At 49.4% G+C, this 15,168-nt stretch overlaps 1 pseudogene; it reads left to right on the top strand.

Annotated features, from left to right (window-relative positions):
* Positions 1–5,474: 5,474 nt before the first annotated feature.
* On the top strand, positions 5,475–13,472 carry LOC147972863 (uncharacterized; annotated as a pseudogene).
* The last annotated feature ends 1,696 nt before the right edge of the window (positions 13,473–15,168 follow it).

Below are 15,168 nucleotides of genomic sequence, written 5' to 3'. Positions count from 1 at the left end.
GCACTGTGGAGTGCTCTGCTGCGGCGACGGGGTATATATAGGCAACTCATTTGTCCCGGTTCGTGGCTGGAACCGGGACTAAAGCCCAGCCTTCGGTCCCAGTTCGATCCAAGAACCGGGACCAGTGTTTGTGGGCCAGAAGTGAGGCCCATTGGTCCCGGTTCGTGCCTAGAACTGGGACAAATGGGTCCAAACGAACCGGGACCAATGCCCATGAGGCCCGGGCCGGACCCTGGGCTCACGAACCGGGACAAATGCATCCATTGGTCTCGGTTCATGGATGAACCGGGACTAATGGGCCGGCCAGGCCCGAACGAAAGCCCCTTTTTTCTACTAGTGATAGAATCAAACACATTGATTTGAGATATCATTTTGTGAGAGAGAAGGTGGAGACTGGTGACATTGATATTGAGCATGTGCGAACTGATGATCAGCTAGCCGACATCTTGAGTAAGTCATTGGGGCGAGTGAAGTTTCAGGAGATGAGGAAGAAGGCTGGGGTCACCGCAGTGAGTGACATGAAGCAAACTTGAGGGAGAGAATGTTGCTGCTGTCAAGTTTGTTCAGTTTTATCATGCAGGTTTTCTGTTTCAACTGAAGTCTGGTGCATGTAAACATGTTTTGTACCTGTACATGCCCATTAGTCTGTATTTTCATCTTGTACGTCGTAGAATAAAAGAACGTGACATGTGCTACGTTCACGTGGGGTGCGTCTAGTAGAAGGACTAGGCCGTGATCTCAATCGTGGGATGACATGATGGAAGTGGATCGTGGCTTAGGATTCGTTCCAAGTTTGTTAGTCTGTTTCCTAGTGGAATAAAGGAAACAACGGAAAAGATGAAGGTTAAGCATGTGGCAAAACTGATCTTCCCACCGGGTGTTCGTGTGTGTAGAGAGATGATTTGCAATACAATAATCGTTGTATTGATGGGGTGCTGGTGCACGTATATATATTACAAGGGAAGGCCTCTACCTCAACTATACAAGACTAGGAGGTGGGCCACAACTCCAATACACGTGCAATACAAAACACATACTCAACACCCCCCGCAGTCGAAGCGTCGCCGGAGACACAGAGACTGGACCGAAACTCCTCGAAGACGGGAGTAGGCAATCCCTTAGTCATCACATCATCAAACTGTTGCGACTTCGGCACGTGGAGAACTTGAACACGGCCAAGGGCAACCTGCTCGCGCACGAAGTGAATGTCGAGCTCAATATGCTTCGTCCGTCGATGGTGCACCGGGTTGGCAGAGAGGTAGACCGCGCTGACGTTATCGAAATAGACAAGAGTGGCCTTGTGAACATCACAAAGCAACTCTTGGAGCAGCTAACGTATCCAAGAGCACTCGGCCACGACGTTGGCCACGGCGCGATACTCTGCCTCGGCGCTGGAGCGGGAGACCGTGGGCTGCCGCTTCGAGGATCAAGAGATCAACGAGGGCCCAAGGTAGACGCAGTAGCCTGACGTAGAGCGTCGCGTGTCGAGGCAACCAGCCCAGTCAGCATCCGAGTATGCCACGAGGTCGGTGGAGGCAGAGGCCGTCAGGGTGAGTCCCAAGGACATGGTGCCGCATATGTAACGGAGAATACGCTTCACTAGAGTCCAGTGAGAGTCACGCGGGGCGTGCATATGGAGGCACACCTGCTGAACAGCGTACTGCAGGTCGGGGCGAGTCAGCGTCAAGTACTGTAAAGCACCAACAATAGAGCGATAAAAAGCTCCATCGGACATGAGAGACCCCTCCAGAGCAGAGACCTTCCCCTTTGTGTTGACGGGAGTGGGCGTCGGCTTGCAGTTAAGCATATCGGCACGCTCAAGGAGCTCGTGTGCGTACTTCTGCTGATGCAGAAAGAAACCGTCAGCCCGGCGGATCACCTCGATGCCGAGAAAGTAGTGCAGGGGCCCCAAGTCCTTGTGGGCGAACTCATCACGAAGACGAGCAGTCAGCCGTTGACGGAGATCGGGGTGGATGCCGTGAGGATGATGTTGTCGACGTAGAGCAGCATATATGTAGTGGCAGCTCCCTGATGATACACAAAAAGTGAGGCATTGGAGCGAGTGGACCGAAAGCCCAGAGACTGCAGGCAGGCGGCGATACGCTGGTACCAAGCCCGAGGCGCCTGCTTCAACCTGTACAGAGAGCGGGAGAGCAAGCACACGAAATCGGGGTGCTCGGTGTCGACGAAACCAGTAGGCTGCTCACAGAACACCTGCTCGGCGAGATGACCGTGCAAGAAGGTGTTGGAAACGTCCAACTGATGCACAGGCCAGGCGCGCAAGACGGCCAGCTGAAGGACGGCGCGGATCGTGCCCGGTTTCACAAGCGGGCGACAGTGTCGGTGAAGTCCACTCCCGCGCGCTGCCGAAAACCATGAACCACCCAGCGAGCCTTGTAGCGCTCGATAGAACCGTTTGGGCGACTCTTGTGGCGAAACACCCACTTGCCAGAGATGATGTTGGCACGAGGGGGTCGCGGAACAAGCTGCCACATGCGTTTACGCTGTAAGGCATCGAACTCCTCCTGCATCGCAGCTAGCCAGTGGGGATCCCGAAGGGTAGCACGAGCGGAGGTGGGGACGGGTGATGGCATCAACGTCGAGGCGGTGCACACATACTCGTCGGCGGAGTAGCGCGAACTCGGCCGAAGCACTCCTGCTCGGGCACGGGTAGTCATGCCAAGTGACGGGGCAGCAGGCCGGCGGGTGCCGCGGCGGAAGGGGGCACGGCGGTGGTGGCACCCGGTGCGGCGACACCCAGTGCGGTGGCGGGGGCCACGATGGTGGGGGCACCCGGTGCGGTGGTGGGGCCCGCGGCGGCGGCAGCAGAGGCTGCGGCGGCTGGAGCGACGGGCAAGGTGGAGGTCGAGCCCGTCGCAGGGGTGGCGGCGGCGGCGGCGGGGGCCGCGGCAGCGGGGGCCGCGGCGGCCGATGCCGCGGCGGCTAGAGCGACGGGCGAGGTCGAGGTCGAGCCCGTCGCAGGGGTGGCGGTGCCAGCCGGGGTGGTGGGCGGTGTGCCCACTGACTCGACCTCGTAAGAGGGAGTCGAGAACCTGGGAGGTGGCGACAGAAGGTGCCGGGCCGGCTAGGCCGCCGGGGGGTGCCACTGTGCATCGCTCCAGTTAGGGGGCGCGGGGGCCGGTGCCGAAGAATCCGCAGCCAGAGGGACCTAAAAAAAGGGAACATCGTCTCGACAAAATACACGTGCCTCGAGGTGTACACACGATGAGTGACAGGATCATAGCACCGGTAACCTTTGGTATTGGGAGGGTAGCCAAGGAAGATGCATGGGACGGATCGGGGTGCGAGCTTGTGTGGTGTGGTGGACGCGGTGCTGGGATAACAGGGACACCCAAAGATGCGGAGACCATCATAGGACGGTGGTGTACCGAAGAGAAGGTGGTGAGGAGCATAGTTCCACCGAGGACGACACAGACGAATGTTAACTAAGAGGGTGGCGGTGGCGAGGGCATCGGGCCAAAACCGAGCGGGCACATTTGAGTGAAAGAGTAACGTGCGAACGCAGTCATTAAGAGTGCGGAGAATGCGCTCGGCGCGGCCGTTCTGCTGTGAAGTGTAGGGGCAAGTCAGACGGAAGATGGTGCTGTGAGAGGCGAGAAGTGTGCGAAGACCAATGTTGTCAAACTCTTTTCCGTTATCAGTTTGGAGTGCAAGTATGGGGCGACCGAACTGGGTTGGGACATAGGAATAAAAGGCGGTGAGTGTGGCTAAAGCATTAGATTTACGACGAAGAGGAAAAGTCCACACATAATGAGAATAATCATCTAAAATCACCAAGTAGTAGGGATAGCCCGTGTTACTCGCAACGGGAGATGTCCAAACATCACTATGAAGTAATTGGAATGGAAAAGTGGAAACTGAGGTGGACGCACTAAAGGGAAGACGAACATGCTTGCCTAAGCGACATGCCTCACAAGAGTGCTCGTCGAGCTTATTACATGAGAAAGAGAAACTCCTAAGAATTTGACGTAACACGGTGTGGTTGGGGTGACCCAAGCGAGCGTGCCAAAGGTCGATGCCGGCGGCAAAGGCGAGACGTGTGGAGGTGGAGGCGCCGGCGTGCACGGGATAGAGCTCATCGGGACTGTCACAACGGTGAAGGACCATCCGGGTAGGGGCGTCTTTCACAGAAAAGCCAACGCCATCAAATTCAACAGTGAGTGGGTTCTCACGAGTAAGACGACGAACGGAAACTAGGTTCGTGACTAAGTCTGGTGAAACAAGAACATTAGACATATTGATGGCTGTGGAAGTGGAGGGAAAACTAGCGCTACTGATATGAGTAATAGGTAAGGTGGAGTTGTTACCGACAGTGACACGAGTGGGTGTGTGAACGGGAGTGGAAGAGGTTAGGTTACCGGGATGAGCTGTCATGTGTGCGGTAGCACCTGAGTCCATGTACCAGTCGCCTCCGCCGATAGAGCCTCTCGGCGACGGCGCGGAGTGCTGGGCGGCGAGGAGGGCGGGGTCCCATGGCGCAGGTACTGGTGGCGGTGAGAGGCCCCCGTAGGGCGGCGCCGAAGCGGGTGGGACATAACCACCAAGGGGCGGCGGCACAAGAAGGGTGCCGTAGCCGGTGCTGGTCGACTGGTAAGGCGCGCCGATGAACCCTCGGTGGCCCGCGGGGAGAGCCTGCGAGTAGTGCGGGGCCCAGCCGGCGCCCTGTGCCGGCAGCGGCACAAGGAGGGTGTCGTAGCCGGTGCCGGTCGACGGGTAACACCAGGCCAGACAGGCCATAGTCGGGGCGGGCGGAGCAGGGCCGCCGACCATTGGCGGGGACGGCTGCATGTGGGTGACGCCGGATGCGCCGTAGGCGGCGACCGCGCCGTATGGCGCCGGGGCCGCACTGGAGGGCGCTGGTGGCGGGATGGCAGAGGCGGCGGCGGACAGGCCGGTGAACTCCATCGGCGGCGGCGCGGAGGAGTCGCGCGGCGGCGGGGTAGCGACGGCGGCGCCGCGGAGGAGTCGCGCGGCGGCGGGTTAGCGGCGGCGGCGGCGCGGGAGTCGCGCGGCGGCGGCGGCGCTGGGTCGCGGCGATGGCACGGGAGGAGCGCGCGGCGGCGGTAGTGGTGGGGTGGCGGTGGCGGCAGCGGAAGGCGAGGATTAAAACCTAAAAACTAAAGTGCATGCTCTAGCCAAAGCAACCAAAAGACCGATCTGATGGAAGAGACTAGGCAACACATTATACGTCAACACTCCCCCTCACGTGTGGCTCCCTCAGATCTAAACGTGGACCGAAAGTGGGCTGCAATTTAATTGCGCCAGCCGGGTCTTGAACTCAAGACCTCTTGGCTCTGATACCATGTAGAGAGATGATTTACAATACAATCATCGTTGTATTGATGGGGTGCTGGTGCACGTATATATATTACAAGGGAAGGCCTCTATCTCAACTATACAAGACCTTCGACACGGGACATGCTGGCAGCCCGGGTACATCTACTTCCTCGACGATGGCCGAGCAGGTGCTCTTCGACGGCCGGGCCTGCTCCAAGGCCTTCGACACGGGACATGCTGGCAGCCCGGGTACATCTACTTCCTCGACGATGTCTACCCTGGTGGTCTGCACAGTGTCCTACAGCAGAACGAGTATCCCTACGCCGATGCCGGAGGGTGGCGTTACTCAATCTCCAGTGAGATCCAGCGTTGTCTGCCATGGTCTCCCCCTTCGGACACCTCGCCGTGTGTTTGTTACCACCACTAATTGAGCTATACCTAGTAGGTTCAGTTTGAGGCATCATACAGATATCTATCAATTTAATTAGAGCCTTTGTTGTTTGTGTTTGCTCCTCGTCAGTGTTTCTTTTCTGTTTTACTCTTTGATTTCGTTGTTGTTGTAACATGTGAACCTAAAAGTTCCATATCCAGTTTGTTGTATGTGTGCGAAATTTAAAGTCTGTTTTCGAACTCATTCATCTATATGGATACTTGTATCAGCACTTAGGTGGAAACAAATTATGCCATGTAGCATGGATACTTGTATCAGCCCTTCAAACAAGGAAACAAGCAATCATGTTAGCTAGTTGCGCATATAGTTGAGGCACGGAGTACCTGAGTCGAGATCGCATGAAAAAAAGAATAAAGGTGGCTGGAATTCTAACCTTTTGCTTCACAAACCAAAAATGTATATACTTTTTTTCGCAAGCGTGTGTGTTTGAGCCAGTGTTATTAGAGAAGATAACAATGTACTAGCAGGCAGTCGGCACAAAGAGCAATGATAGCTGTTACAAATTATGCAAGATTTATACATAGTAGAATCCACAGAAGTGTAATTTTAAGCTAGTGTACTCTCATTATTAACGAGAAGGAACTATTTTTTATTCAGATGCCTATAGAGATACATGTACTCTTATTCTTCACAAAAATGTTAAGTGCACTTTTCTGCAATATAAGGGTGGTAAGTATACTCTTATTCTTCACAAAAAAGGTTAAGTGCGCTTTCGGTTATATAATGGTCCAAATAAACTAATTGTTTCTAGAGCTATTAATAAATGGCGTGTGTGAACAACATACTTTAATGAAAGCTACAAATTTTAAAATGTAATAACACAATGAAAATGTATATGAACTCCTATCACTTTAAGGCCGAACTAAGATCAAGCTACATATGTGTTGACATGTCTGCTCGGAATTGCATATATCCTTCACTATAGTTATATACGGATTGTATTCAAAGTGAATTTTGTTAGCATGTTTTCTCCATTTTGACCAGTTTTTGCGGTGTGGTCTGTGGCCTGTCAGTCGGATGCAGTACTAAAACTGTTGGCGGAAACTGCTTCAACTTTGATGTGGGGCTTTGGTATGTGGTCACTGAGGCTATCTGCCGACTCATCCAATGACTCTCTAGCACGTGCAATAGGAGGGAGAGGGGCCACAAAATTGTGTGTCGGCCCAATTATTACTAAGATAAGACAAGCAGGAGGACTTGTAGGATGAGCCATTTTCAGGCAGCCAGCAAAGTATAAAGTTTGTTCTATTGTTACATATGAATAGAATGCTTTCGATCAGGTATACTTACTTGCTTTAGTGTTTCCTAAAATGGCCTTTGGCATGAGTATGGCATTTTGGATATCGGCTTTCATGGAGGCAAATTTTGGAAAAATTCAAAATTCAAATTTTTATGGTTTAAAAAATATGCTTTTTTTTGTACAAGTAAACAACGATGTGAGGTCTATGTGTAAATTTTAGGATGAAATACCTTGAAATGTGATCTGTACAAAAAATACAAATTCATGGTTTGGGAGGATGAACGGTATCATGTGTTAAAAAGCCCAAGATTAGTTTTTTCTATTGCACAGCCCTCATTTCAACCTATATTCCGTCTTGAAAATTTACAAATTTGTGCATTATGCTTTCATGTATGTCTATATTTTTTCAGAATTTTTTGAACAGTAAAATTATTAATTTTCATTAATTTTGAATTTTACATTTGGAGGCCTCCATGGAGTTCGGCCTCCAATAGCAATATCTGCTTTGACATCCACTATAAGTACTATTCGTGATAACAATGCCTAAATAGGGTGGCAGCACGAGTTCTTAAGGCTCACATGTTATTAACGCTAGATCCCTTTTGTTTGCAGACAACTGGGATACATCATAGTCATGGTAAGAGTACAGAAAACAAGTGGGGTGCACCCTATTTGTCTACGTCCTCGCACCAAACTTTGCTTGAAAAATCAACTTCAAATCCACCCATAGTGCAACGAAAAACAGTTGGATTCAATGGCTAGCTTACTCGATCTTCCTAGCTTGCTGCAGCATTAGACCAATCTATGAGTGAATAAACTTTTTTTCAATTGCTAGATCTTCCTAGCTTGCAGCAGAATAAGACCTATCTATGAGTGAATAAGTTTCTCCTAAACTGAGACTAACACCAGTTACCCCCTTCCAACAGATCTAACAGTGTTCGAAAACTAAAGAAAGTGTATCTATGATCGAGAGATAGGAAGGGGGACAGGAGGTGTACTGACTTGGGGTTTCCCGTTGGCGGTGGATCCTGCATGGTTGGATGCCTGAGATGGGGACGAGGGCGAAGCTTTACCATCCTTTTTGTGGTGTAGTCGTCCGACGAGACTGTGCCGGCACAGGCGCCGACGATCAATGACATCGAGGCCGAGTGGACAATGCGACAGATAGAGCCGTGGAGGAGGCACGCGGTTCCATTTTGAGCCAAATTGGTTGGGCGGGCCTACTAATGCAAGCAACAAGCACAATGGCTGATACACTTTTTTTAACTATTCTGAAAAACAAGTTACATGTTTTTATCATCGATTTAAAGAAAAAAGCGAACTGGCCAGTTGGAAAACCTTGGTATTTTAACAATTACTTACCTGAGTTTCTCTTCAGGAGTGATCCCAAGAGAAACTTCAAATACTGGGCAGGATACAATCTCCTCTTCATCTGTTTTCTTCATAATACACTCCCGGCAAACTACATACGCGAAGATGGTTATAATACAGGCAGGCATGCAAGTATCATACAGAGATTTGTAAGAACCAAATTTATAATCGCACACATGTCACCTCACATCGGACAATTCCTATGTATAGGCTATACGGTTCGTTTGTCGTCGTAAACCAGCAACAAAAGACTCTCTCCTCAAAAGTGATCATGCTTCGGCCGCTCTGCATCTCCCTACCCCTCCGTTTCTGCTCTGATCCCGAGCTCCAAACCAAATTCTTCTCACAGACTAGCGGGTGATCTTTGCAAAAGGAGATGGATGCCGGTAGTAGTAGTAGGAGTACGACTACATGGCCCGCTCCGGTGCCGGCGGCAGCGGTTGAACATGACAGAGGCCGAGAGGGTGAAGACTGACGGGATCTCGACCTCATCCGCAACCCCCCCCCCCCCACCACCACCACCACCTCCACCACTTGGACTCAGATCTCAAAAGATAATCTTGCTCCTCCCTATCAAGCAAGGCAGTCGCACTCAGATCACCGTGAAACAGCGCCTCTTTATATTGTGACTTTCCTATGATTCAAATAAAATCAAAAACACCTTTGGGCCTTAGAAAAACTTAAAACATTTTCCTTTTTGAAATGCTGTGTGGCGGGGGGGGGGGGCAACCATCTCAATATTGCTTCAGCAAGAGACCAGTGTCTTAAGATATCCTGGATAACTAACATTAATCCCACAAATTATACCGTAATCACTGAAATACTTTTAGGGTCTAGATGCAATTTCAACTTCTTTTGCGGTAACCCTTTCAAAAAAGGAATAAAAAATCCTTGCGCCTTTGTCGCCCCTTTTAGACAAAAAGGTCAAAAGAAAAAAATGCATCATGTGTGAATTGACCGGCAACACCCACCATACCTAGGGGTTGCAACCTTAGCATCCTATTTGTGAGCAGAGACGGGCACTGCCATGCTTGATATCAATTGAAAGACATTGGTGGGCCCTTGCACCATCAATGATGGATATTGCCACTATAGACATGGGCCTCCACGTGCAGCCGTTGCCCGCGCACTACACAACTAAAATGTGGGCCCCAATCACCATGTGCAACACTGGTCCAGTTTGATAGTATCTTGGGAAGCAATCAGAGAATGTTTCTACGAATATAATTGTTGCAATTACCGGTATTTCTACAATTAATTGCACTTAATTATTTTTCATTGATTCCTAAGATCACTTGCAATTAATGCAATCAATGTTGTTTCCAAATTATGGTGGTGTGATAGATACATCATTGGAGCAACTTTTTGAACGTTGGATGTAGGTGGTCGAATGGCTGGGATCGTTTGGATTCACCAAACTCATGATTTTAGAAGAAGTAGTAGATTTACTTGTTGATTCTAAGTAGATTATGTTTTTCTTAAGCATCAATTGGTTTAGATTAATTCAAATTCAGATTAGTGAAAAAGTGTAACCTGCACTTTTCTAGAAAATTATACCTGGACAAAAAAGTTTAAGTTGCACTTTCACTAAATTGTTGCATGTCCACCTCTACGGGGGCGTCCTATGCATATGCTACTCAGTGGATACCTTTGTAAGGTCCCGACCCAACTCCATTCCCTAGGTGGGCCTCTCATCGTCGGAGCTCGATATCCCGGACATTCACTTGGTCGAGGAAGAGGAATTCGTTTAGAAATTCGTGCGTGGTGTCTGGCTCTTCATTGTGCACATGTGTTCACGTCCAACAACGGCCTCGCTCGGGCTGCAGCATGGGTTTATTTTTGGAGTAGCTCCGGTGCAAGTGGCTACCGAAGTGGAAACGCGTCAAAAGTCTTGCGGCAAGGTGGAATCATGCTGGTGGAGAATCATGGAACAAGTCATGCTGTCTGAGATCCACGAGATGCGAAGACAGACAACATCTATCGAGGCTATTGATCTAGGGATCGTCACCCTGTTCCATGACGCGGCTCCTCGGTACCGCATGAAGAATAGTGGATCATGAAGAAGGTGGTCTTCGAGGGTTGCCTTTGCTTTTACTAACAACAATGTAATTGTCCCGCTGCAACCTATCCCGACTAGTGCTTTTCCTAGTCCGAGGATTTCTAACAAATATAGTCCATCTCCTCAGCCAACATCGATTCATGGAGAGTAGATTTTGTTCAAGAAGAGGAAATCCAATGTGCTCACTAATCGACATTAGCGATGATGATAGTGTCATCCCAGTCCCACCTACCCAGATCTTAGGGACTATTCTCAAGAAGAAGTGGCCACGGGAGGAAAACACGGTCGTGGTTGTGGTCCTGCTCATGGTAGTGGTTGTGGACGCTGACGCCGACCAAGCTCTGCAAGTAAGTCGGCCCATGCTATTTCGTCCTCACAAGGAAACCGGTCTTGGCTAATAGCATCCTCTTTGCCAGTGCGTAACAAGCACCTATTCACAACACCACCACCTTTTCCAGTGGCTGATGTGCATGTCCTAGTTCAAAGTAGTTCGGAGGATGAAAGTGATGATATTTAGAATTGGACGAATTCGCACGCAATCAATAGGCTAGGGAATTTTCAAGAGAACAATAAGGATTGTTCTTGGATCTGGACACCACCGACCAAGAGATAGATGGGACACCAGACGAGAATAGTGGACACAAAAACCAAGGATGCCCGTCCGCAGCAGCACAGGAAGACCGCGAGGAGTGCGTTCTGTCGGACACAAAAGGGAGCACAAAAGAAAACCGTGGAGGCAGTGGGAGCAACATAGAGAGAGAGAGAGTGAACTCACATATGTGGACACACCGGACGAATGCGCAGGCCTCCCGGAAGTAGCCTTTGCAAAGTGGTCACCCATGTCATTGTGCGATCTAGCCGTTGCCAATTCACACCTGCACGAACTAGCATACAACATTCACCATCTCCCAGGGGCCACTACCGCAACGTCCTTTTCATGAGTTGAGACGGGCACCACCATGTTTGATGCGGACTAGAGGACATGGGTGCACCCTTACCCCATCAAAGATAAACATTGCGAGTGCCCAGGAGGGCCCCCACGTGCAACCGTTGCGCATGCACTAGACCGTCATGCAGACACCGGCATACTGCAGTCCAAAACACGACAATTGCAAGAACTTTGCGGTAGTATCTGCCCAGATGGCCCAAGAAAGAAGCGCACAAATATGCCATCATGTTCTTTTGTTAATTCAAAGTATATTTGAGTTTTTCTTAAGAACCAAACAGTTTTAGTTTACTAAATAAGTGTAGCCTGCATTTTTCTTAAAAAATGTAACTACATAAAAAAGTGTAAGTTGCACTTTGACTGAACTATTGTTGCACTTTTCTAAATTGAATGAGACTTCAGAAAGTATCATCGACTTAGGCATATACGGAGAAGAGACCATCAGAATGACATGTGGAGTATGGAGCCAGCTGTTTAGCTCGCTTGGTGTGCAGCTTTGACAGCCATGCACTGGCATAGATCATTACCAGCCAAACCACTAGACACCACCATGGAACAAACCGAAGGCATCTCACCTAGAAGATCTATAAACCAAAAATTACCACAAGAATGAGACAGACAAACTATAAACCAAAAATGCATACATAAACTTTTTAGATTCTTTGTCTACCAGGTCTACGGCTAAGCTAACCTCTTTTTTCGCCCCTTCTCCCTTTGTATGGTCCACAAAAATGTGAAAGATATGCACATATAGAGTTCTTGGTAGGCTGTCCTATCGATGGACAACTGAATGACGAGCATGAGCGGATGACAGAGAGCGGAGAAACTAGGTACTGCAATGGCAGGGGAGGGAGGCTGTCTTCACCATGCAGCAAGGGAGCCTGGACGCCTGGTACCGGCAATAGCGTAGCTCCATCACGAACTCATTCACCGGAGCACCCATCGGCCTATGGACCTCATCCTTCATCTTGCAGCTCAGCCACCTCTTGAGTAGGACATGCAGCGAGGGCAGACTGGCTCGTCATGGCATTAGTTCTCCATCCAGCCTCCACCGAGATCTCCTCGGCCATATCTTCCTCCTGCTGTTATGCATCGAGAATCGTGTCTAGGCGTCCGCCATCAGCAAGCCCTAGCCCCGGGTAGCCTTACAGAACCTGTCCATGCTGCCATGGCTCCTAAAGCCCTCCACAGCCTGTACCAACAGCTATAGGATCTTTGGCGGTTCCGTTGTCGCGCTCGGCCCTCTCTGATGAGGCGGCGGGCCTGTTTCTGTTGCTCCGCTCCAGGAGGCTGGGTCATGGTATCATCCCATGTTGGCGCAGTCATGCCATGCTCATCCTCCGCACCGGCGAGCGCATCACGCTCCCAGATGGCGTGTGCATCCTCATCAACTCCGATGACATCAGGTGCCCCATGATGATTTGTGCAGCCGCCATCTCCGCTGCCCCATCTTCTAGTGCCTGCATGGTTGCTGCCATAACGTCCAACCAGACAAACATGGCCTTCTACCGCCCAGGCATGGAGTGCTGGACATCACTGCCGGCAGAGATGACGGCCCCGTCCAACGCCCAAGACCTGACTTACCACCACGGATGCTTCTGGGCTATTGACTCTGATGATGACATCTACTACTACAAGGCGAACTTTCTACATCTACGCATAGATCCGTGCTCCCCGGGCGAAGATGGCACATCGGGGGATCGTATCCCGCTACCTCCAGCCCTCCGCCTCTGTTGCCGATCTACTGATGGTGAGGAGATTCATCTTGCCGTTTAGAGGCCGCACGTCGCGGTTCCAGCTCTTCAGGCTATAGAAGCATCAGGATGGCTGGTCGGCTTCTTGGTCCTTGCTCGTCTACCAGATGGCCGAGAAGGTGCTCTTCGATGGCCGAGCCTGCTCCAAGGCCTTCGACACGGGACACGCTGGCAGCCCGGGCTACATCTACTTCCTCGATGACGTCTACCCTGGTGGTCCGTATAGTGTCCTCCAACAGAACAAGTATCCCTGCGCCGACACCAGCCGGTGGCATTACTCAATCCCTAGTGAGATCAACCGTTGCCTGCCATGGTCTCCCCCCTCGGACACCTCGCCGTGCGTTTGGTACTAGCACTAATTGATCTATACCCAGGAGGTTCAGTTCGAGGCATCATACAGATACCTATCAGTTTAATTAGAGTCTTTGTTGTTTGTGTTTGCTCCTCGTCAGTGTTTCTTTTATGTTGTACTCTTTGATTTGGTTGTTGTTGTAATATGTGAACCTGAAAGTTCCATATCCGGTTTGCTGTATGTGTGCTAAATTTGAAGTATGTTTTCAAACTCATTTCGTCTATATGGATACTTGTATCAGCCCTTAGGTGGAAACAAATTATTCTAGGTAGCATGGATACTTGTATCAGCCCTTCAAACAAGGAAACAAGCAATCATGTTAGCTAGCGGCACATATAGTTGAGGGACGGAGTACCTGACTCGAGGTCGCATGAAAAAAAAGAACAAAGGTGGCTGGAATTATAAGGTTTTGCTTCGCAAAACTATAATGTATATACTTATTTTTAGCAAGCGTGTGTCTGAGTCAGTGTTATTAGACAAGATAACAATGTACTAGCTGGCCGTCAGCATGAAGAGCTCTGATAGCTGTTATAACTTATGGAAGATTTATATAGTAGTATAATCCACAGAAGTGTAATTATAAGCAAGTATACTCTCACTAATAACAAGAAGGAACTATTTTTTAATCAGATGCGTACAGAGATACATGTACTCTTATTCTTCACAAAAATGTTAACTGCACTTTTTTGCTATATAAGGGTCGTACGTATACTCTTATTCTTCACAAAAATGTTAAGTGCACTTTTCAGTTAAATAATGGTCCAAATAAGCTAATTTTTTCTGCAACTATTAATAAATGGTGTGTATGAACAACATATTTTTACTGAATGGTGCAAATTTTTAAATGCAATAACACAATGGAAATGTATTGAACTCCTATCACTTTAAGATCAAATTAAGATCAATCTACATATGTGTTGACATGTTTGCTTGTCGGAATTGCATATATATCATTCACAATAGTTCGATACGGATCCTATTAAAATTTAATTTCATTAGCTTGTTTTCTCCATTCTGACCATTTGTAGCTGTATAGTCTATACATCCCTATTGCCAAATTCTTAAGGCGTCATCGGCGTTGGAGGCAATTGTCGGAGGCGTACCGTGGGCAAAGGTAAAACCTAAAGAGACATGGACAGGAGCATGGGACAGTGCGGTGTGATTTGTCGCCCGTCAGTCGGTTGCAGTACTAAAACTGCTGGCGGAAACCGCTTCAACGCTGATGCGGGGCTTTGGTACATGGACTCTGATGCCATCTGCCGACTCATCCAATGACGCTCTTATATGTGAAATTGGAGGGAGAGGGGCACAAAATTTTGTGTCAACCCAATTGCTACTAAGATGAAAGTAGCTGGAGGCTTGCAGCATGAGCCATTTTGAGGAAGCCGAAGAAACTATAGAGTTTGTTCTATTGTTACAGATGAACAGAAGATTTTGGATCATGTACACATACTTGCCATCTGTTGTATGTACTAATCCCTCCATCCCATAATATAAGACCGTTTTTACCACTACTGCGTGGAATCTCAGGCCATCTACTGACTCATCCAATGACGCTCCTATATGTAAAATTGGGGGGAGGGGGCCACAAAATTTTGTGTCAACCCGATTGCTACTGAGATGAAAGAAGCGGGAAGCTTGCAGGATCAGCCATTTTGAGGCAGCCGAAGAAACTATAGAGTTTGTTCTATTGTTAC

The sequence above is a fragment of the Triticum urartu genome, chromosome 5A (assembly GCF_056163025.1).
Source record: "Triticum urartu cultivar PI428250 chromosome 5A, HENAU_Tu73, whole genome shotgun sequence".
Taxonomy (NCBI): domain Eukaryota; kingdom Viridiplantae; phylum Streptophyta; class Magnoliopsida; order Poales; family Poaceae; genus Triticum; species Triticum urartu.
The sequence above is the reverse complement of the archived record's forward strand: the minus strand, read 5'-3'. Positions and strand labels throughout refer to the sequence as shown.